The sequence below is a fragment of the Chiroxiphia lanceolata genome, chromosome 4, assembly GCF_009829145.1.
Source record: "Chiroxiphia lanceolata isolate bChiLan1 chromosome 4, bChiLan1.pri, whole genome shotgun sequence".
Classification (NCBI taxonomy): Eukaryota; Metazoa; Chordata; class Aves; order Passeriformes; family Pipridae; genus Chiroxiphia; species Chiroxiphia lanceolata.
Window position 1 is genome coordinate 51,559,916 of NC_045640.1, and position 23,880 is coordinate 51,583,795.

At 39.5% G+C, this 23,880-nt stretch overlaps 1 protein-coding gene across 3 annotated transcripts in view; it reads left to right on the forward strand.

Moving 5' to 3' along the window:
- Positions 1 to 23,880, forward strand: part of PPP3CA (protein phosphatase 3 catalytic subunit alpha) — a 189,807-nt gene that overhangs the window by 11,811 nt on the left and 154,116 nt on the right. The gene's annotated exons all lie outside the window — the stretch shown is intronic.

Sequence of the window (23,880 nt, forward strand, 5' to 3'; positions counted from 1 at the left end):
GGTTTAGATTATCAGAGAATGAGCTTTCTGCATCTTTAGTGGAAATTTCCGGAGATAAACTGCTTATAGTTTCTATTAACTGTAACAACTTTTAAGCTGTTTGTCCTTGCTTTATCAGTAACAAGGAGGGGAAAATGCCTTTTAAGATGCTGTCTTTTGAGCATCCTGAGATGAGGTTGCTTTTGGTAGACAGAGGAAAAGAGTGAACGCAAAAAAACCCATACTTGTACTACAAAAGGGGAAGAACCTGAATTAATTTCTTAGCAGGTGTGTTGTTTTTTTTTTTTTCTGTTATAGTTTAATTTTTTGCTTTCCACTTCACTAGAGAAATAGCATATCCTTAATTTTTATGAATGGTGTGTCAAAGTAACTTTCTTAATCGCTCTCAGTGAAAAAGCATGAGCTCTGACAACTTCAGAGAAGCACAGAATAGTTGAGGCTGGGAGGGATCTCTGGAGGTCATCTGGTCCAGCACCACCTCTCTCAGCTTTTCATCAGAGGAGGGATACCTCAATTCCTTAGATCATCTTAATGGCCCTTTTCTGGACTCTCAGCTCCATATTGCTCCATATCTGACGGTTTGTGTGAAATATAAAAGTACATAAAAGTTACTTTATACATACAAAGGACTTGCACGTTAGGGAGTAGTATGCTTTTATCCTTTTAAATAAGGTACTGTTCCTTCCCTAGAGCTCTGAATCTCAAGTGACACTTACCTCATGTGTAAATACTGTTTGTTTACCACAGAGAAGATGAAGGATATTACTGTTGTTAAAATCTTAAGTGCATTTTCTGTACTGTGTTAACCTCACATCTTGTATCCTGTTGTCACAGACAGTATTAGACCTAGGCTAATCTCAGAAGTACTGCCCATCAGTTACTCTGCAGATATCATTTTGGTTATAATCCAGTTGCTATGGCTTCTGAATGTGTGTTAGACTCTTTTCCCCCACCCCTTGATTTATGGACACAGGGCCTTTTATAGGTCATCTTAGTGAATTTGTCAACAGCCTTCTGGGCTGCATTAGGAAGATGGTTGCCAGCAGGTTGATGGAGGTGAATCTCCCCTTCTGCTCAGCATGGGTGAGGCCATACCTGGAGTGCCACATCCAGTTCTGGTTTCCCCAGTGTGGGAAAATCATGGGCATACTGGAACAAGTTCAGTGCAGGTCCACAAAGACAGCCTTGGGACTGGGACATCTTTAATATGAGGAGAAGCTGAGAGAGCTGGGGCCATTCAGCCTGCAGGAGACAAGGCTCAGAGGGGCCTCATCCATGTGTATAAAAGCTGGTTGAAGGATATAGAGAAGGGGGAGCCAGGCTCTGACAGGGCAAGAGATAACAGGCACAAACTTACAGCTCTTGCAGTGAGTGAATTTTTTGGTTTTCAAACTACCACAGGTTGCCCAGAGAGGTTGTGGAGTCTCCATCCTTGGAGTCATTCAAAAACCATCTTGATGTGGCCCTGCGCAGCTGGCTGTAGGTTGCCCTGCTTGAGCACAGGTGTTGATCAGCTGACCTCCAGAGGTCCCCTTTCAACCTCAGCCATTCTGTGATCATCTTTTACTGAACTTCCTTAAATTGACAGTTAAAACACTTTATCAACTCACAGATCTTTCGACCAAAAATGAAATACAGAAATCTCCCAATAAAAATAAAAGGTTATGTTTGCTAATAAGGTGTTCTGCAGGAAGAATGCTTCGTGTGATTATGAGGCTCCACAATGCAAATAATTATTTTGAAATAGTAGCAAGATATGTTGCATTAGGAAATCATACTTATTTTTTAATTGATGCTACATATGTAGCTAGCAGCGTTGCTGGCAAAACATTTGCATAGATCACTCTTGACTAGTTTCAGAATCTCCTGAGCATGTGTAGCTCTGTAGTTTGGTGTACCTGGAAAGTAGGGACAGAGAGTCTTACCATTGTACTTTGCTTAGGGCAATGGTAAGAAAAAGGGAAAAGAAGCTTTTATATATAAATCTTTCATAGTTATTACAATGCTTCTGATATAACAATTAAAAATTTTCTAACTTGTGGAAGGAAGTGGTTGTCTTTTACTAATCCTTGATTCATTTGATTTTTCCATAGTGGCAGAACAGTTGAAACTGAGGGCGATGGCAATCACCTTTCAGCTCTGATACTCTGCGGCATATTCTTTTTCTTTGCTGCTTTCTCATATTTTTTTCCTTCTGAAGATGCATGTTGCCCCTTAAACCTGACTAGGAAATACGTGAATCTTGCATGTGTAAAAGTAAAATCAAAACTGGGGTAGGGGAATCTCTTGATATGGGTGACAGGGAATAAAAATAAACCTAGAAAAGTTTGTGTGACAAAATTATGCTGACTGCCTCAAAAAAGTTGGTAGAGCTACCATTGTAGAAGTTTTGAGCAGGTTCTGTAGGTGGAATCACCTTCATGGATTAATAATCTGGATAATGGAGATAATTTTCTATCGTGCTAATGCAGCTTCCAGCTTTGCTCAGTTGACTTGTTTGAGAAAAAAGATAGACAAATACTGCAATTTGAAGTGTGAATTGCCTTGCTACACTGTAGATCATTCTGTAAAGTAAAAACCTGGGGCAGCACACATCCCTATGAAAGAAGTTTAAATGCATGCACTGTCTTTGCAGCACCCTGAAACACAGCTGGGAAGGGGGCTTGCTAGTGCAGCCAATAAGTCCTTGACATAATTATTTGTAATTAGAAAAGCATGTGTTAAAAGGTCACTTGTTCTGGTGAACCTCTGGTTGCAAAAAGGCAATAGAGTGTTGAAGGTTTCCTTAAAGATACTAAAAAAACCCACAACAAAACAAAACAAACAAACAAAACCACAAAAAAACCCAAACAAACAAAAAAAAACACAAAAGAAGGAAAAAGTTAGGTTTAACATAGATATCATGACCTGGAAGGATGTTCCTGGCAAATTAAACACACCAAAGGAGCTGAAGAGGTGCTTTGAATAGATGGAAATCAAGAGCAGATGGGAAAGCCCAACAGCCTGCAGGTGCTGTTAATAGCATGTCTTCACCTACCTGAAGCATCAATGGCTCTTACAGGGATATCTCATTTAGTTGTGCTGCAGGACATTTTTTTTTTTTTTAAGTGGCTCTGACAGTTATGCCATTATATCCTGCTCATGTACAGGCCATGCAAAGAGAAGGCTTTTTAGCACAGTGGGCACCTGTCATAGTCATAAGTAAGTCACCAGAGGAAGTTGTTTCTGTGGATCATATTAAATGAAAAACGTCTTCAGAGTGACCATGGAGGAAATGTTAATGTATAGCCATTAAAATGTCTTTATTTATGAAGAGAGATATATGATACTGGGATCTGTTGTTGAGAATCTCCAGTATCCCAATGCTCTGATACATAGAGCAAGATTAAAAGCTGACTTCAGTTCATGCCTTACTTTATCTGAACAGATGATGCAAACTGCTTCTCATAAATAATTTTATCAGCAAATACTAACAAATTACCATGGTTTCGTAAGACTTCAGGCAAAAAAAGAAGTCTTCATATAACAAAACTGGCAGAACTAAACCCTGGTTCTATCATGATTCCCAGAAAATAAAAGGCAGTGGGAGGGCAGTGGATTCTTTCTGTGCCTTGATGCGTGGCCGGGATTTTAACTGTCTCCCTAAAGGTTTAGCAGAAACATTTTCTTGGCTTAAAAAACGCAGGTTTTATAGAGATAACTTGTGGCAGTAATAATACTTTTTCTAATGTGCAGAGCAGCTGAGTCAGCTTGAAAAGTCGGTGAGATCAGATGGCCTGTCTAGCCAAAGAATGCAAAAAAAATCCCTTCATGACTGTTTTAACTACAAAGTGAATTATGTTTGCCTGAGTTTGTGTTAATAGAGTACTGCAGATTATTGTGATGAAAACAGTTTCTTTCGAAGTGTTCCTTTTCCTTCCTGAGCATCAGTCTTTAAACAGTAATCTATAAATTTGAGTGTAATACTTGGAAACTCTTTAACTCCTGGAGTTCTTATTGAAAGCAGTGTCATGGGGTTTTTTGTTTGTTTTTGTGATTGCCCTGCAACTCCCCCTTACTCTTGAAAGAAACCACCGGAACAAAATAAGTCCATATAGACAATGTGTTTGTACATGGCAGGACTGTAATATCCTACAGCCTCTTCTCTTAGTTCAACAGGTGCTTCCAACCTTCACTTCTGAAATGGAAATAAAAGAAGCCTGGGTGTTTGCTATTGAATTGTAAACACCAGGCATGCTGCTAGTTTGCTTCTGATAGACATCCCCTGTCAGTGTCCGTGTGCCTGTTTCTGCTTCACAGATATTGCAGCAGAAGAGGCAGTATTTGAACCAGAACCACTGTGTAAGGGAAAGGTGAGTGTTAAAAGCTTTCTACTTAAAACCCCATCAATTTTCTTTTTAGCCTTTAACTTCCCATTCAGATGGGGAAATAGCTGTGGGTAGTTGTGTGGCCAGGCAGACCTTGCAGAGGCAATAACGTTAATATTTTTTGCTATGTACTGGATAGATTTTGAAGCTTTAGAGAACTCTGTCTGTTTTCAACCCTGGAAAAGTTTTAGGTCCCAAGTTACTAACCCTTTACTGAAAATGAATGAATTTTTTCCTGAGTTAACCAAAGTGAATGCTTTTTGGTTATTTAAAAAGATAATAAAAAACCCAAAGCAAACAAAAAAACTGCCCTCAAAATCAACAAACACATTAGAAAAATGTATATGTTTGTATGCAACTTTTTTTTTCTTTCTGTTTATAAGCAAGTTGGGACTCTTAATGAAAAGAAAAAAAGGATGTTTTGTTGCTTTTGTGACTTAACTGCTGTAAAATCTGTGTTAATGTGGCCTGTCTAATGTCATACTCTTCTCCTATACCAAGAAAATTGTGATGACTGGAATGCATGTTGTCACCTTCTATAATCAGGGTACTTGAAATATTTACAATAACTGTGATTACGGTAAAGCTTCTTATGTACACACACACATGCTGTAGCTGCCTTATATATTTTTGCCTTTCAAGTTTATGTCCTGGTTTGTTTCCTATTCTTGATTTGTTGTTGTTGTTTTTTAGTCTTTGGCTTTTTGGTGTGTTTGGCTTTTTGGTGTGTTTGGCTTTTTGGTGTGTTTGGCTTTTTGGTGTGTTTGGCTTTTTGGTGTGTTTGGCTTTTTGGTGTGTTTGGCTTTTTGGTGTGTTTGGCTTTTTGGTGTGTTTGGCTTTTTGGTGTGTTTGGCTTTTTGGTGTGTTTGGCTTTTTGGTGTGTTTGGCTTTTTGGTGTGTTTGGCTTTTTGGTGTGTTTGGCTTTTTGGTGTGTTTGGCTTTTTGGTGTGTTTGGCTTTTTGGTGTGTTTGGCTTTTTGGTGTGTTTGGCTTTTTGGTGTGTTTGGCTTTTTGGTGTGTTTGGCTTTTTGGTGTGTTTGGCTTTTTGGTGTGTTTGGCTTTTTGGTGTGTTTGGCTTTTTGGTGTGTTTGGCTTTTTGGTGTGTTTCACAAAATATCCTAGTGAAATTAAACAGGAAAAAGGAGCAATCATGCAAAGTTTGAAGCTCTTCATAGACTAAAATCAAATGCTGCAGTTTCTACTGAAGCTACCAAGTTCTGTATCAAGGAGTTGTCAGTCAAGACTCAAACCTTTTCATGGATCCAGCAAATGAAATTGAGCAGCAGGGGGATAAATCCTGGAACAGATTTGCTGGAAAGGCCTTTGTGTTTGGAAGGACACCTCAAATGGCCAGGACCAACCTACAAATAACCCTGCATCTCTATTACTTTCAGTAGGTAAGAAATGTGGGGGAATTCCAGGGCAAGTCTCGCTGGTCTGATACATTTTGTTTGTGTTGTGTGCAAGAGCTGTGAACAGTTGGTACCATGCTTGACTGCAAAAGCCAGTGCGTTGTAGATGCAACTCCTTGTTTCAGATTCTGATAGTCAGCCCAATGGGAAATAATAAGGTAACCCTAAAGAATTACAGCCTTACATTTCTTGTTTGACTGGCAAAGTTCACAGAAAACCTTCTAAACCCTGACTTACAGACTCATTTAATTGAAACTCATGTTTTTAAATGGGGCATACCTTTAACTGCGTCTGGGACATGAAACTGGAGAGAGTTGGTGGCACTAGTAGATGGTGTTCTTCTGTAACTGGATTGCCAGGCATCTGTTGCCTGCTCAGGAGTCATAAAGGAATGTACCCAACCAGTGGCAGTTGAAGAAACTTGGATTACTCCTTAATGGGGATATTTTATGCCAGAGCATAAATGGGGATCTTTTATGCCAGAATCTTTTATACCAGAGCCTGGAGCTACAAAATGAGGCTTTTGTAAGTGGTTTTGCTTCTGTGGCACGAGGGAAATAGCCACAGCAAGAGGATATGGATTTTGCTTTATTGCTAGACTGCAGTTGTGGAATAAAGTCCTTTTTTTTTTTTTTCCACTAAAATGAAGGGTGATCCTAGATCTTATGCTCTGTGCACCTGTGTAAAACATTTATCTTTGATCTTTCTTTTTCTGATGCAATTTTTAGTCTGTTTAAAATCTGGGTGGTTTGTACCGAAGTGAGCTGCACTTTTTGCTTGCTCCTCTTTCCATGGAAAGGGAGATTTCAGGCCTCACATTGCAGATGCTGATTGTTGTTTAATTCGATTTGGCTTCTTGGCAAGAAGAGGATGATGTAAGAACAAGAAGTGAGGAGAAAACAGGTATTGTTAGAAAATCATGCCTGGTGTGTGGCCATGTAGCTTTTGTTTTCCTTTAGAGCTGAGGGCTTCTCTGTTCGTGCCTGGCTGACGGCCGTGCCCTGCCCTGTTGGGCTGTGCAGTCTGTCTTCCCTGACAGACTTTAACAGTTTTTTTCATACAGCCAGGAATATTTGTTACAAATGACTTTTAATTTCCTCTTGTGCAGAATATACTCCAATATGGACTTTTATTTTCCTTACAATAATTCTACCAAAATCCCAGCAGTAGAGTCAGAAATGGCATTTTGGTCTTCTCAGTTGGGATCTAGTGCCCTAATCTGTCATATCAGAATTACTCTCAAATAATGCCACTTGGTGGTACCTGTGTGATAAAAGCATTTGACTTGGCATGCATACATCTGTGTTCTCCCTGTGCCGTTTTGCCTTTTTTGTAACTTAAAGCATATATTTTCCCTGCCGCCTTCCCTCAGGTATATGATCTCCACAACCTGGATTCCAGAACAAAAGCAAGGTTTAATCTTTAAATGAGAATGTGAATCTTTATTGTGAAACCTGGACTTCAAATATAGTCAGTGGTCCATATGTTTTCAGTAGCAAATCTCTATCTTGTCCAGGTCAGTCACAGCTTCTCTCTTTTATCTTTTTTAACTGGAATATTTGTTACCTTTTATTTACTTTTCTTGAACTGTAAGGGATGAAAAGTAGTGGAGCTACTGGCAGCACAATATTTAAAAGTTTACAGTGAGAAAAGTTTAAGTCTATTGCTTTTGCAGCACCTTCTGCTTTTGATTCCTCCTCTCTGATATAACTTCATTGAGTTCCAGAGTCTCTCTGGCACTGGAATCTGTGTGAAAGGCCAAAATGTCTCATTCAGACAATGACTCAGATGTGCAGTCACTTAACTTTCCAAAGGCTTTGTTGTATCTTAAAACATTGTATGCACTGCTCTGGTATAGCCTCAGACCTTGAGGATGTTCTTGGGCACTCAGCCAAATACAGATTATCCTGACCCTTGAAAACTGCTTGGATCCCAGTATAGTTTGCAGTAATTTGTTTTTATATAGCAATGATTAATTAAGACAAACTCTCTGAAAAGCCTCTTAAAATTTTAGAAAGAAAAGGTTTTATTTTCTCTAATACATACTTCCCTAAGGCAAAGTGATTATCCTGTAAAATCTGAATCTTCTGTGATGATTTTTGTCCCCCAATAAAATTTGTGTGAAATTCATAGAAGAGCTGTGTATAGAAAAATATAGTGCTCACAACTTTTCAGAAGGAGAAAGTGTTGTTAAAAATTGAAAACATCCTAAATTTACAGCATTAGGGAGAGCTACTAAGAAATAATTGTTCATGTTTTTACCTTGATCAGGCGGCAATAATTAAAGTGATTTTGCAATTCAAGTAAAATTCAATTTTGCTATTCATAAAGGCATATGACTTGTGCATTTAATGAAAAGAAGGACCAAGAAGATTTGTCCTATCTGTTTGCAGAACAGCTCATTCTGTGGGTTACAGATGATGGGGGGAGTGCTGATGTTGTCTGGGGAAAGAGCCCTGCCCCATTTTATATTTCCTTCTGCTTTTGTCCCTTGCCTCTTTTTTTCCCCCCCTTCTTTTTCCTTTTTAACTGAACTGTGTCAATTTGTGACATGATCCCAAAGATAATGAAAACAAAACGTGTTACAAAGTTGATGTTCTTTGAGATGTGGTGCCAGAAGGCTTTTGGAAAAATACCTAATTCTAGCGTGTACAGAAAATCAGATCAAATACTATGTGAGAGACTACTTCCATTTTGGTCACTTACAAAAGAGAAAAAAATTGTATATTCTTATAACACTTCTATAACTCAGGGGGGCTGTCAGGAATATTGTCCTTCTGGGGATATTTATATACAGAAGTAAAATAGATTGTGTAGTTCTAAGTTGGGACTCCATATATATGTAAATTTGAAATTACTGTTACTTTTATCCGTAAACTAACTTTCCATCGAAACTCACAATTAGCTGAAAGTAAGCTGAAGGGGATATAAGTGGATGTTTATAGAAGTTTTTCAGTGTTCCATACTGGAGCAGTATTCCTGAGCCTCCACATACTGGACTGGACATGAGTGGAAATGGACCACTCTCTTCAGTCTTGTCTAATAAATACTTGCTTTAGCTCTATGGAGACTATGTTTTGCTTTTAATTCAACTAATGTAGCAGCCAGTGAAGGCTGTCAGGTGGTTGGGTATCTGCAGGGAGCAGTGATCTGTCTGCTGAGCGTGCAGAGCCGTCACAAAGGATGGCTCAGCACAGCCCAAGCCCACGGCACTTGGTACAAGAAAGCCTCTTCGGTTAAGGGCGACACGCTTACAGTTGAGTTTGTTAACCAACCAGCCTAATAAAGTGACAAATGCAACCATTTCTCATTTTTCTCTTTTCTGGTGGTGTTTTTTTTGGGTTTTTTTGTGGTTTTTTTTTTTTTTTGGTTATTTGCTGATGCAGGTCTGCGTTATGGCTGAAGAGCTAGTTCCTCCATGTGAGGTGGCTGTGGTACTCCATGCACTGGCAGTCAGTTCTGTCTAAATGTATCAGATAAGCAAAACAGTTTATAAAGAGCTGAGGAAATTCACTTAAAGACTGGTAAATACTGTTTGCCTTATCTCTCTTAACCTAAACAGTTTTTGTAAATGGCTGATGGTAAATGATCTTCACTAAGTTCTATGAAAAGAAAGTATTTAATTTTAGATTAGTTCAAGAGGCCAACCGGAGTTCACTTGTCTGTGATAGTAAGTTCTCAGATAAATCACGAAATCATGTATGGGTGGTCTTGAGGCAGGGTAATTAAATATAGTAGGAATCTCAAATTCAAAGACCAAGTTTTCTCTTTCTTAGTTTTTTTGTTTTTCAAGCGCTTGTTATTTTTTCCAGAATTATATAATCTGGTGTCTTATGGAAGTTGTTACCAAAAACTTAAAAATTTCAGCATCCGTTCAGAATAATTAGAAGAACAATTTAAGTGTAGTGCTTTTGCCAACTTCTGCAAGAGGCTGGAGTTTGATACTTTGTAGAAGCAGAGATAGATCAAAAGGCTTTTTTGTGCTGTCATGTCATTTGCTGTTCTGTGGCCAGCTGAAGGATAATTAAGAGGCATGATGTCTTGTCTGTGAGGGAGGTACAACCCTTGACATTTTCTTGAAAAGCCTAGGTGATGACCTGTTTTCTCAGGGTCTTGCCTAAAGCCAAGTGCAAAATGCTGGTTCAGTAATTTAATGATGTATTTTTGATAGTGTTGCCAGGTCTTGTTCAGTTAATGATGTCATGCTGATTAATATGAATGTTGCAGTACTTTTTAAACTTTGTCATCCTCTTGCTTTACCTTTGTGGTATAAAGCACTAGGAACATCTCTGACATCTGTTTTCCCTTGCTTTGCTTGATCTGTGAAATGCTTTTGATTTAATAATTTATAAAGTATTTTTTAAATGAATTCTGCTGCCACCTATACTTCTGGAGGGGTAAATGGTGACTGCCCAGGGTTTCTGAATTACTGAATACCGGCAACCTCTGCTTGCCAAAGGTCTTGGTTACTGTTCCCATCCATGTGAGAGGAGGACTCCTGGCTAGTGGCCTGGTTCCTTCTGTAGTCTCCCACCATCCAGGCAGCAGCTTCAGCATTTCTGGTGCTGTTGCCATAATCTCTCTAACATGAGCTGAGGAGACTCTCAGCTAAGGCTGGAAAGGACCTGTGATCCTCTGCATGGTATAGGATTCTGTAAAGCCTCTGTGCCAGTTTAAGATGGTTTTATTTCTCTAGAAGGAGGAAAGAAGAGAGAAGCTAAGGGTCTCTGATCCTCCTTTTTCGTTCCCAATGTGAAGCTTATTAGCTGATTGCTAAAACTTAGTGGTTTCATCTGTAATGCAAGGCAAAAATCTCTATTTAACTAACTAAATAACTAAAGTCACTGTTAAATATCTATTCTAAAATGAAGAATCATAATACCATTTTGTAGAACATCTGATAGCACATCCGAAGGTCATAAAGTATAGCTATGGATGTACTTGTCCCTTTTTATTGATTTTGTGTACTTGAAAAACTGCAGTAACTTCTTTAAGAAGGTTTCATTGGGTTGAACGTTTCAGCTTTGTTAATGACCAAATGCAGTATGCAAACTGTGATCTTCTCCAAAGATGACATGTAAGAAAGAAGTCATGTGCATTTTTTTTAAAAATCAGTAAAGGAGGGAATAGACTTGAAATAATCTAAATCTACCTTTCAGTCGAATATTCTGTACAATTTATATTCATACAGAAATCTTTCGCCTATGCTGGAGACTTGAACTGATGCAGAACTGCCCTTGCCCTGAAACATTTGTCCTTGGGTAGGGACATTTCCTTGCAAATCTCCTTACCAGTGTTGTTCAAGGAGAACTCTTCTCTGGCTGTGTGCAGAGCATAGGCTCTTGTGACTTTAAAAAGTAATCCTTGCTGTTTATGAGTGCAACAGTGAGAATGAGGCCTCTGTAAATAGATCCAAATCCATATTTGTGGGTGGGAGCATGTGAGATTTTATGGTGGTTTTTTTAATCCGATATCTTGAGACAAGCAGCTGCAGTGCCTCTAACATCGCTCAAAGGGCTGCAAAATTGAATTAACCAGACATGTTTCTTTGACTGATGTTCAGAAACTAATAGCAACCTTGTCACTGTCCATGGTCAGCTGAATTTCACACAGCTGGAAATCCCTGTGCTGTTCTCTGCTTGTAGTGGAGAAAGCTGAGCCATTGGCCAGACCATTGCCTCTTGACCTTCTGCAGTGATTTCCATCTTCTCTGGGAAAGGCTTCTCTGATCATTGAGGGTTGAATTATTTGGTCCCTGTGTTCGTATGACTCTTCTGTAATCCTGAACATCCAGACTTAATGGTTAGAGAGTGGAAAATTATAGACCTGGGCTTCCAGGATGAACTTTTTTGCATTCATCTCTCTTCTTTGGGACCCAAATAATGCACACTGAACAGAAGTTTGTGCCTCATTAGAATTGTCATTTTTTCAAAAAAAAAATAGTCTAGTCTGCACATAATTCATATGTTGGAAATAGAGCAAGGGAAACTACAGAACTTGTAAGCAGAATAAAAACTAAAAGTATCTAGCTAAACACAAAACAGCTGACCAACACTTTTCTATTGGAATTGCAATGCTAGGAAAACTTCTCATAGTGTCGATTTCTAGTCACTGACTCTTTCCTTTGACGTTCAGAAAAAATAATGACAGTACTTGCATGTCTACAGGTGTAGTATGAATGTATTACACATAATACTTTAAAGTCTGCCAGGTTTCCTGTGGATAGCCTATTAGGTGGGGGTTTTTGACATTGTATACAAAGCTAACGCTTAGAAAACATGAATCTGATGGATAAAATGCCTTACTCCTTTACTTATTTCTGCATCAAATTGTTTAAAGATCCATTGGGGTGTGCTAATGGCAAAACAGAAACTAATATGCTTATCCCAGGTAAATGTACCATCAGCTCTATGTACAATGTACTGCAGTCTTCCAAAGTAGCATGAAAAGTGCAAAACTCTTGAAAGGCTGGAGGATGCATGGCAGGTATGGGATAGTGGCCGCCTTCCTCTGTATCTCCGTGCTCCCTCTCAGTTCAGCAGTAGGTGGGAGACCCCTCCAGAGCCGGTGCAATGGCTGTTGAGCACTGCCCGGCTGCTCCCAAGCATCTCCCACCCTTCTCTGGAGACTCGGGTGTGCTCTGGTGCCTGGCCCCAGGTATTCATGCTCGTGAAGTCAGAGGGCAGAGGCTTTTCCCACACCTGGATATAGATGGTACTTCAGTGGATTTCCTCACTCATTTTTCTTTTAAATGTGGAGATATTTGTCTGAGTGACAGCTTGGAAAGTAGACTGTTTTTCTTGGTACACAGCCTCGTGTCTTCTTGAGCTGTGACTGTGCAGCTTTGATTATCGTATGGAAGTAAAAGTTAGGGAGGGAGAGTTGTTGCTCACATGCAATGTAACACAGCAGACTGGTCACCAGAGGTGCAGTAAGGTAGGTATGTTTTGCCTTGGCTGTTTATGCCAGGAGGTGTCAAGCTGAAGGCTCACCAGGGAGGCGAGCAGGATGGTGACAGTGGGTATGGCTCTCCTGGCAGCACAGCAGCAGCTCTTACTGTCTTGAGGATATTTTCAGTTACCTGACCTGTTGAACATTTTATCTGTTGGCCTTTCAGATTAATGCAGGTGCTAACCTGCCCCCAGAGTAGTTTTGGATACTATTAGTTTCACATTTGTGAAAGCCTTCTGCTTGATAAATTTTTACTATGTGTGTTTCACAACTGGGGTGCAAAGACCAGGCTCTGGTAGCGACAATTTGAGGGAGCCATGGCATGAAGTGTGCAGTGAATGAAAAAATTGGCTTGATCCAAAAAGTGGGCTTCATTTCTTTTGGGATGGCTCTTTTGATATTCAATCTGCATAAATATCAGATCTCACTTTTACTATGCTCAATAAAACCTGAACAATTAATGCAATTCTAACTGGTGGTTGACAAGAAGCAGTGCTTTTGGAGTTTTTGTGATTGCTTGAGGTGGCTACTTGTTAACAATTCAAATGAATTTTCTAAAAACTGAGAGTAGAAAATTTATTTCAACTGGGAGCATGCTTTTGTTCGATTTTTTTTTTTTTTTTTTTTTTGCAAGTAGACTTGCAAACCTTGTTAAACAGAAGCATAGTGATAAGAAGTAGAAACCATTGAAAAGGAAGACAGTATTCATGTGTTTCCTGTTTTATCATTATTTTGTGTTTAACTTAATTTGTCAGTGGCAAGATTCACATGACCTAAAACATCCTTTTGAAGCAAATTTGCCAACTTGTGTGACTGTGCTTATTAGCTTTGCATTTTGAAAAAATTCTGTGTGTTCATGAAAAGGCTTGCTTTCATTATTATACAATACGTTGTGAGTTATCAAATACTGCTTTATTTTACTTCAGTTACAGGAAATGAAGTATGGATGGCCTTAATTTAGTTTATTAATAGAAAGTGATCCTTGTACTTCTAGATATTTAATTTGTAGAAAAAACATGTATGAACTAAGTGTGGGAAATGTGCATTTCTCTTTTTTGTAGAATAAACAAGGTTTAAATTGCTACCCTAAGGACCAGGATTTAGTTTATACGTGCGTGCCTCCTCTTAGACTGTAACAGATAAATTACTGTTCTCCCTTGGTCGGTCTTGCGTGCAACAGGAAAAAAAAATGCACAGCTTTTCTTCAAACTACAAAAATCGCTACACTGTATAAAAGCTGTCAAAAGCACTGATGTGACTTGTAAGTTGATGTTTTCTGTTAATAAGTTTTTTCTTGGGCAGTCTCCAAAACTATGGAGAAGGTTGAGGTAGAAGGAGGAGGAGATGAATTGTGCTGGGACTCCTCCAAAGCAGTGGGATCAAGGTAGCTTCCCAGGCCCACATACATGCCTCAGTTAGAGCATGACTCCATCTCAGGATGAAAAATTATAGCATGTTTTTCCCTTTCCCAGATTCTCTTCCATTGTATTTTCCAACCAAGAGGAAGCTTGTGAGTGGTGTTTGGCAGGGAGCCTGGGTGCTGTGCAGCCTTGCTCTGGCAGGAGCTGCTGGACCCTGGGTGGGCTGCAGCTGGGCACCTGCAGCTGGGCTTCCTCACAAGCTCTCCTCGCTCAAGAAGAGGTGCCCAAGTGTGTCCCATGCAGAAAATGAAGGATGCAAGGGAGTTCACAGATGAGGTGTTGAGCTAAGAGAGGGGATATTATTCATCATCTCCTTGTTTTAAACCCAGAAGCAAATCTAAGGGGTCATAGAGTTAAGAAATTATGCTAATAATGGAGATTGGAAAGAAGAACTGAGCATTTGTGTGCAGAACAGAGCAACAGGAAGATAAGCATAACTTCTGAAAAGGCTGGCACTTCTCCTACTGAAACGATCTGTATAATGTTACAGTAGACTGCTGACACCACGCAATTTTGATAGATTAAACTGTAGTTTGTTTATATGGATTTTTCTCTAAGGTTCTGTGAATCAAATTGAAGATGTAGGTCTTTAATTAAATAAAATTGTTTTCATCTTTGTAGACAAAGCTTGCATAGTTTTCAGGCTGAAGAGTAGTTGCTCTTCTGGGACTTAAACAGTAGGTTGTTTGTTTTGTATAACTTTGCAAACATGAAATAGTTCCCCAACCAAGTGAATAGTCTTCTAATCTACAAAGATGTGTTTCTGCTTTATTTGAAGTACATGGATCATTTAGTATAGTTTTATTACCCGTGTCTTTTATGTGCTCAGGAAGGGTGGGTGGTTTTTGCTTTGTTTTTTTTTCCCCACAGAGAGGAGCACATGGTTTCAGGAGAGTTGCCTTACATCTGAAAACTTGGCAAGGGATCTGCAGCTTGTGTAGTTAGTTTCATTTGTTAAATAGTGACTTCTTTTTCCAGATGTCTTTTTGATTCCTGCTTAATTACATACTTTTGGCAATGATAATGTTATTTAGGACAGTAAATAGGTACATGCTTATAAAAATAACCCTGTTCTAACTCTGACCACCAAACTATATGTTAGCATTTAAAAGTCTGTCAACAGACTCGGAAAAAAAAGAAGCATTCACAGAGATGAGATGACATTAGCTTGGTTAAAGCAGATGCCGAAGAAATGATTTCTTTTGAATGCCTGGATGATGACAGGCAATGCTTGAGCCCACTGAGAAATTAGGCTGAAACGTTCAGCTAGGCTTGGTTGTTTGCTGTCAGACTATTAAGTTAATTCCTGGAGGAGACTGGCTTAAGTTGTTTACTAGTCGATATTCTCAGTATTCATCATCCGTTTATTGCTGTCGAAGAGGATAATTTGAGCATTTTTGGAAGATGAAGCGGGAAGGGATTGTAAACAGGCGGACAGATTTAGAATTTCATATGATGAATTGGAAAAATGGTTTGAAATCGATGAGGTGAAATTTAATAAAGACAACTGTAAAGTGTTATGCTTAGGAGAAATCAAATGCACAGATATAAATGGGCTAGGCAGCATGCTGGCCAGGAAGGATCCAGGAATCACAGTGGCTTTGCGAACTGAACTTGTTAGGTGTGGTGTGCAGGACACCGAGATTTCATTAGGGCTGCATAGGTGATGAAACATGTCAGATAAATAGCGGAGGAGATAATTATTCTTCTGTGCTTAGCACTGTGGTTTAGCCTTCTTATTAAAGACAAATGTAGCAGATAAAAGGCCAGGATCTAAATGGCACCAACAAGAGTTGGACATGAGATTTGAAAAACTTAGCCTTTGGTGAAAATCTGAAGGCTTTTGAGTTTTTTTAGCCTAGAAAACAAAAAGATTGGACAATGCCTAAATCTTCAATGATATAAAAAGATAGTGTAAGTATGATAGAGATCAACTATTCTTAATTTCTACTGAAGCTGAAATAAATTATTTTAATTTCCTTTGGTGGAGCTTTAGATTGCACAAGATGGAAATTAACCAGTGCTAAACATGTTTCACAGGCTGAAAGAAATTCTCTAGAGACTTATAAGAGTTAGATGAAACATTGACACTATTGTAAATATACACAAATAAAAGCTGACCTAAGTAGGGAACCCCTTCAGTCCCCTAACCATGGTGTACAACAGGGGAAAGAGATCATAACTGGACTCTGAAAACAACAAAGCATCAAGTTAACCCTCTTAAGAGCCTGTCAGCCCAACCTTAGAGCTACACTGACATAGCCAGGGATATCTGCTTCTGTTCATGTAGCTGCCCAGGATACTTCTGCAGAGAAATTATGCTGTGTGTGGTAGAGATGTCCTAAAGATGCCAGAGTGTGCAGGGACTGGTATTAGTTAGGGCTTCTCAGCTTTTCTAGTCCATACCTAATTTTTACTATTGAAAATGCTTGTCTTATTATAGTATGTGGTTCTTGGAGTTGGGACGGGTCTTCATGCCTCACTTGTTTTCTGCAGTGTTTCAGCAGTCTGAAGTTGGCAAGACCAGGCTTAGATGATTGCTAGGGGCTGTCACGAGCAGGCGTAGAAGCAGGTAAAATAACAAAGCAGGTTGTAGTGTGCTTATCTGAGTCAATGCAGGGATGGCTTCTCAACTGGGTAGATTTGCCTACAGGAGGCTGTGTGCTGTAAGAGCTACATTGTTTCTTGTACCTGAGCTAAGGAATTGAGAAGTGACCTGGGAGTCTCTGCAGCAGTGACCTACCTGAGTCTTGGGCATGTTCCCCAGCTTCGTAGCCGTGGTACAGGAGAAAGTAGTCTTTCCCCTGTGCTGTATTTGGGAAGGCTACTCATTTTGAGCCAGCCTGACTGTGTTAACTACTGTGTTTGGAGAATTAGGTGGTAGCTGGAGTCAAAATGTTATTTCTTTTCCTATCAGGATCTATCCAACTGCACAGACCACTGGACTTGGATAAATTGTTTACTTGCCTTTTGCTGTGACTTGGAGTAGGAGCTGCTTGCACGATGAACGAGATCCTACAGATCCTAATGACTTCTTTGCTTTTAAAATATGATTGGTATTTTGAAATTAATGTCTTAACACTTGCACAAAAAAGGAAGAATGAGACAATTTTGGGGAAAAGTAAATTAATAGTTTTTATAAAAGTCGACGCTCTAGTTTGAGGCTTTGCTGGAGATTGGCATTTGAGTTCAGTGAAGTTGCTTTTAACTTAAGTGCTATTGCAAATGCTTATTTTGGCAAGTTAAGAGGGGAAGATTAATCTGAGCCTTCTGTGAAATTATTTTATTCTTGAAGGGGAGGAAAGTGCATAGAAGTGAAATGATATTTATACTCATTCACACAACAAATTGGCTTTTTAAATCTGATTATGTAATTTGCAGAGGCTAAAATTTTGAAACTCTGATATTTGTGTGAGTTTGTCAGTTCATAAGTGACTTTCCAAGTACTACAAACATGAAATTCATACCTTTCTACGTTAGTCTGTTTAGGTCAAATGAAAGCATACAAAACCAAAACATTTTTCAACATTGAGGCCATTGGCCATATCATTCTTAGGGAAGTTGAGTTAAAATGTCAGGTACGGCAGGGACACAAGTTCTGGAAAATTTACAGGAGATGACTGTTATATTTTAGCACAGTGTAATTCCCAGGCTGCTGCTGTTAATTCCTTACTTGGGTTCCTCTTGTGGAGAAGGGAACATTTCATTTGGAAAACCTTGTTCCTTTGGCAACTGCACCTGGTGGTATTCTGACTTCACGACTTCTGGCACGAAATGAAGACTAGCCTTAATCCCTGCATTTTCTCTTTATTGGGGTCTCTGTATTTCAGCTCCGGATCTGATAAAACACTTGATGTAGTTGCCTCTTCAGCGGGTTCCAGGATTACATTTGAAGTCCCTCTTATTGGCTGGAGTAAAATAAATAGTGTAAAGACTCTCCCAGGTAGTCCTTAGATCAGTTTTGTGGCAGTCATTGAGATGCAGAGTAAATGGTAAAATAGGCAGTCTTCTAATGAGCTCTTTCAGTGCACTTTGTCAGCAGTGAGGCTGGTTTCACTTGAACCGAATCCTTCATTTAGCAGCTTGCGTTAGCTTAGTTTGTTTTAATTTCATTTCCTTCCTTGACAAAATATCTACAGAAGTTTCTCATGCAGTTTTTCTTCAGTGAAAATAGCTTTGTTAATTGGCTAACATCACCATGAGGGTTCCCTTTGCTTCTGGTCACTTCATTTTTCTTCGCTGTGTGAAAGTACTAGCTTTGCTGTTTGCCATAGTATAGTAATGTTTTTTCAGAAAAACTCAAATATTTAGACAGCTGTTTCCTTTATTCAGTACAGCACTGAAGAGGATATTTTACTACCCTGACACTGCTCTTAAGCCAACTCATTAATTCATTTGGCTTGTTGTTTTGCCTTTTCTGTGCTAAGACAATTGGTTTGTGATGGCCCATTCTCTTATTTCTCTGCAGCGCTTTCTGCTGTCGCTGTACAAGGTGTAGCAGGTATTTTATCAAGGGACTTGGCATGTGTGATATCAAATGGTGGCAGAGATGGACTCGACTTCTCTGAAAACCTGAAGTAATAATTTTCAGTGTTGTAAATTCAGGCTTCATAAATATTTTATATGTATCTGACATAAGCTTGTTGCATTAAAATGAGAGTAGTGTTCTCTTACCAACCTAGGCAAAGCTCAGAGTGGGTTTCCGCACACCAGCACTTGTGAAAATCCCCCCTTAACCACTCTCAAGACTTTTCACCTTAGCTGAAAGGCATTTGTTATTTATCATCCGATAGACTTTGTACCAGCAGTTCCTGCTACTTTTGCAGGTGTAAATGCACTAGTTAAATGTCACATGCTGTAATATATGGGTTTAAACTCAAGATGTTGTTTGTATTTTCAGATGCATCCTTGTATATTCTAGAGTCAAACAAATCTGAGGCACTGCCTGGTGCAAGTTTGTTGAAATTCTTTGAGAGTGCCATTTACTGTCAGTCCCTCTTTGAACATCAATGACAATTTGTAGTCACCAAAGCAGTTGCACAGGATGTCTTCTAACCTGCAATTCTGTGTAATTCTCTGCAGCATGTATCTAGGCTTTCTGAATTACTAAAACTTGTTATGTTTTGAGAGAAATTTCCCCATGTTTACAGTTCTAAAGAACTTCCAAAATACTCTTTAAGGCATGCAAAGCTAGCATTTTAAATGTATGCCATGCAGGGAAAACAGTACAGTGCTCCTCTAAACGAGGCTTTTGCAGTTTGCAGCTTTGTGTTTCAAGGTTGTGAAGCATGGAATGATATTTCTCAGCATACAGTGTCTCTGTTTGTCAGAGATTGTTCTGAATAGCAGATTCATATGACAGAAGTACATTTATATGACTATAACCTTGTATGTATTCATATTCTTTCCACTTCTCAGATAATTTTGGGAACAGTGGCAAATTTGGATAATGGATCTTGGAGAGTTACCACATGGCAGAGGTGTTCTCCCAGTGGTTCTCTCGTTTTTGTAAGAATTCTAACTACAGATGTTCAAAGATGAAAACCAGTATATTTTGAAGTGTTTTTTTTTAAAGTCTTCCTCATTTCTTGTTTTCCTCACAATTCCCTACCTACCCTTGTTTTCCCCGGATAACTATTTATAGCCAGTATCTCTGTTACTGGGAGGACTGAGCTGGCAGGGCTTGAGGGGGATTCCGGGAGGTGACATCATCTTGTCTGCACAGCAGTCTCCTGCTGGCATGGCAGGAAGGGAGAAACCCTTTACTACAGATGAGATAAGAGAGCTTGCAAAATGCCTTTTATAGAGAATACGTGCAAAGATGTAGTATCTTACCTGCTTCTTACTGCCTGAAGAAATAATGTCTCAAAACTCTTGTTGCAGGCTTGGTCTTGTATTTTTAAACTGTCCGCCCACTCTCTTCGGTTCTGAAGACTCTTTTGTGTTTCTTTTCAAGTGGAACTTAAAAGCTTTTTGAAGCAAATAGAGGAGAGAAGATATTTTAATTTTCTTGTTTTCCAAGTGGATGGCACTTGAGAAACTTTATTCTGACACTAAATGTGCCTTCAGTGGCAGGTATTGCTAAGGGGCATATGTGTTTTATTGTCTCTTGGTCCTCTTGAATACTCAGTATCTCTCTTTTTACATATCCAGTGATTAGAATAGTATCAGCAGAAGTGAGTGTCTATGGAGCCCATATGTAGCTATTTGCCACCTATATTTTTTTATGAGGAAGAAAAAGGCTTTCTGTGGGGAAAAAGGGAAATCAACATTTTCTCCTATTCATGGTATGTAATAAAATATTTTTTTGACAAGAGTACCTCATCATCAGGGAAAGTAAAAGTACCTGAGAAGGAAGGATAAACCTTCTCGTTCCATTTTGCAGTTAAGGATTAAGAGTGGTCATGGGCATTTTATTTTTTTAAGGAATAATTCTAATTCCCCTAAATGGCATGGGATACAGACTTCTGCATTTGATGTTTGCCTTTGTTGCAGCCCTGAGTGCAGGTAGCAGAGCTGAGCAGTGAGACAGCGGTCATGTAGTAAAAGCAGCACTTGGGCACTCCAGAACGATTTTTGATTTGCAGTATGTCAGGGCTGGAGCAGGGGCTGGCGAGCTGTTGAAACTTTACCAACTGTATCCTTGCTTCACTTGCTTGAGTGCCAGAACATTTGAATTCCAACCCACCCTCCCTTCTGTTGTCCCCCAGTGGTCCAGCAAACTCAAGTTTAGGGTTGTGCTTGCTCTAGAGATTTTGGTCATGGTGAATCAGGTTAAGAGATAAAGCTGTAGCTAAAACAGAAGAAACAAGTTCTTTTTAAAATGACATACCTACAGTGACTTGACATTTCAGAAATGTTTGTGAGAAGAAAGTAGTTTGGAGAGGTGCTTTTTAAAAACAAACTGTTCATTGTTATGATTGATGTTATGACATTTATTGTTACTGGCAGGACCAGAAGAGTTATAGATATGTATCAAATGGAGGTATCTCGGCAGTTACTTGAAATAGCAAGTATGACTTCCCTCCCCAGTTTGATTCCATTTTGAGGCACAAAGTGACCTAGAGAAAAAAAAGTTTGTATTCAGAATGTGTTTGCAAACTTGAAAACTTGGGTGTGTTAGTTTTTGTTTGCTTTGAAATGGATGTATTCTTACATCTTGATTCTTGTGCAAAGCAGATGGCTGCTTTAGGGGGAGAGGTGGTCAGTGCTGCAGCTGGAGGGGTCCTCCAGCTCCTGTCTTTCCCTTACAAAACGAAGAGGGAAAGAAACCTGTTTTCTTGGCTGAAAAATACACAGGAGTTTTCTGAAAGCAAAAAGATTTTAGTCTCAGCTGTGGAAAACTGATCCTGAGATGCCACTGGTAATGTGCTATCCTGTGAGAAGCTTGAACCCCATCGCAGGTGACAGCTGACCTACTTACTCAAGTTGTGTCAAAAAGCAGTGGCCAGCCCTGGTACCCGCCAGGGATGGGGACCTACACCCACCCCGTGGGGACCCTTCCCCGGACCTCTGTCCTACAAGAAGTACTGTCTCCTCCGTGTAATTAGTAGCAATGTTTAAACCAGCACCCTGGTAACAGTTTGGAGATTTTAATAAAAGTCTGTACCCAGGGGAGGAGATTATACCTCTTAACACAGTGATTTGCATATCCTTTAAAAAATATATGTTTTAAATGTCAGAATGAAAAACCTCACTTTGCTTCATCCCTTTTTAAAAAATAAGATTTACTTGTTCAAGGTGAAGTCTGTGTTCAGGCTCTTTTACTCCCAGTCATGATTAACTCTTCTCTCTTAACTTGCTAATTGCTTCAAAGAATGTACTAATTCCCATAAAATGTTAGCAGAGACCTGCCACTCTGGGATTCTAATTTACTTGTTTTCGGAATTGCAGTGGGAGGGAGGGAGAAGGACCAAGTAAGCACATCAGTAGGAGTTGCATTTATTGCTAGTTGTATGCCAGTCTTTTAAGTCAAGTGACACTGTAAATGTATTGCATGCCTTGCACTCTCTCTGGCAGCCATCCCGAGGAGGGAAAACAATTAGTTCCTCTTCATCTCAGTGGGCCATGAGTGTGTGCTTGGGGCTGAGTGCTGTCTTCAGCCGGGGCCATTAGTCATCCTGTGCAGCCCAATGATTTTCTCTGTGAAGAACTGATGTTTTTATGAATCTTAAAATAAAGGGAATAATGTGCATGGCCATGTACAGTGCAGCTTCTTAGAATTTTTTTTGTTAGGCTTTTATCCTATATCTTCAACAAGAGCTAAAGAAGGAAAGAGAGAAGGAACAAATGCAACTGCCCAGAGCACAGCTTTGATTGGTGCAAAGGTCAGCATTCCCTTGCTGGGACCTGTGACTATGTGGAAACCAGGTAATACTGCTTTTCCAACAAAACAAAGATGTCTCCTTATGCATCTGTCTATTTATTCTAAAAATAGACCTTAATGTATGTGTTCTAGTAGACCTGAAATCTTTGCTTTGTAAAAAACTTCTGCTAGTGGCCCTTTTGTCCATGAAAATTTTGTGGAGTCAAAATTTTGTGGGTTTGACCAACTTGAAAACAATATTAATGTAAGGCAGAAGTCAAACATGTTTGTCAGTTGGAAAAGGAAAAGCAAGAAGAGGACTAAATATTCTCAACATGCATTAAAGGCAGCTCTTCACTGTAGTTGCTTTGGTTAATGAAAGCATTGTGTCGTGTTGGTACTGAGGTGCAAGCTGCTGGCCTGGACTCCTCTGAACACAGTAGATCCCAAGTCTGGAGATGGTACATAGGCGGACTTAAATTTTCCAGTTGTTGAAGTATGAGGATTTGGGTTTCTTTTTTTTTTTTTTTAAGTATGATGTTGGAGATTGAATGATGATGAAAAACAGAATAAAACAGATTGTGAGGGTCAGTTTACCTGAGAATTAAGGTTACTTTTTCATTGCCCTGTCAATTTTGGTGTGAAAGTTCATTTTTTCTTCAAATTTTAAACAAACCTCTGCATGTTGTATCAGGACATCAGGATCTGATTTTGTGGATGAGAAGTACATCACAGGCAGCAGCTCAAATGTGATCTTTGTTTGGTAGTACTGCTTCCTTTGTTTTGTTTGGCTTTCCTGTTTAGCTGCCAGGCTGTTACAACATAGGAATAAACTGGGAAATGGTCCTACTGTGGGTTAATTTAACACTGGCAGTTCACTGTGTGGCCATGATTCCCATAAGTGAGTTTGGTCTCCTGAATGCCGAGATGCTTAAATGTCACGTGGTGTAGACAAAGGTGCAGTAGAATTTACTTTGAAGCACTGGAGGGTGGCCAACTACAGAATAATTCTTCAAGCTGAATTGACCTGCAGTGTGTTCTCAGGGAGTCCACACCTCGTGGCCTTGAGCCCTCCTGGTGCTAGGAGCCAGTGGCATTGTGGTAGGTGTGACAGGCCATATATACTCCTGGTTCAAGATCAGTTCAGATGGTAAGTCAGTAGTTGAGTCTAGGTTTTGCTTCTCAGAGGTTCTGACTTGTCTCAGCCCTAAAAGCAAAATACAGGAATGGAAAGTGATTGATCTTGCAAGGTTTAAGAGGTGAAGAACAAAGTCCTGACTAGTCCTGTCTCATTCAGTCACCCAGAAGCTGCCCTTTTTGTCCATGGAAGCTGAATGCCATGTGCAATGTCCAGTATATGTATTTGTGGGAGCTCTGGCGGAATCCTTGGATGACCAAGGCTGTGACACCCTCATCGTTCACGTC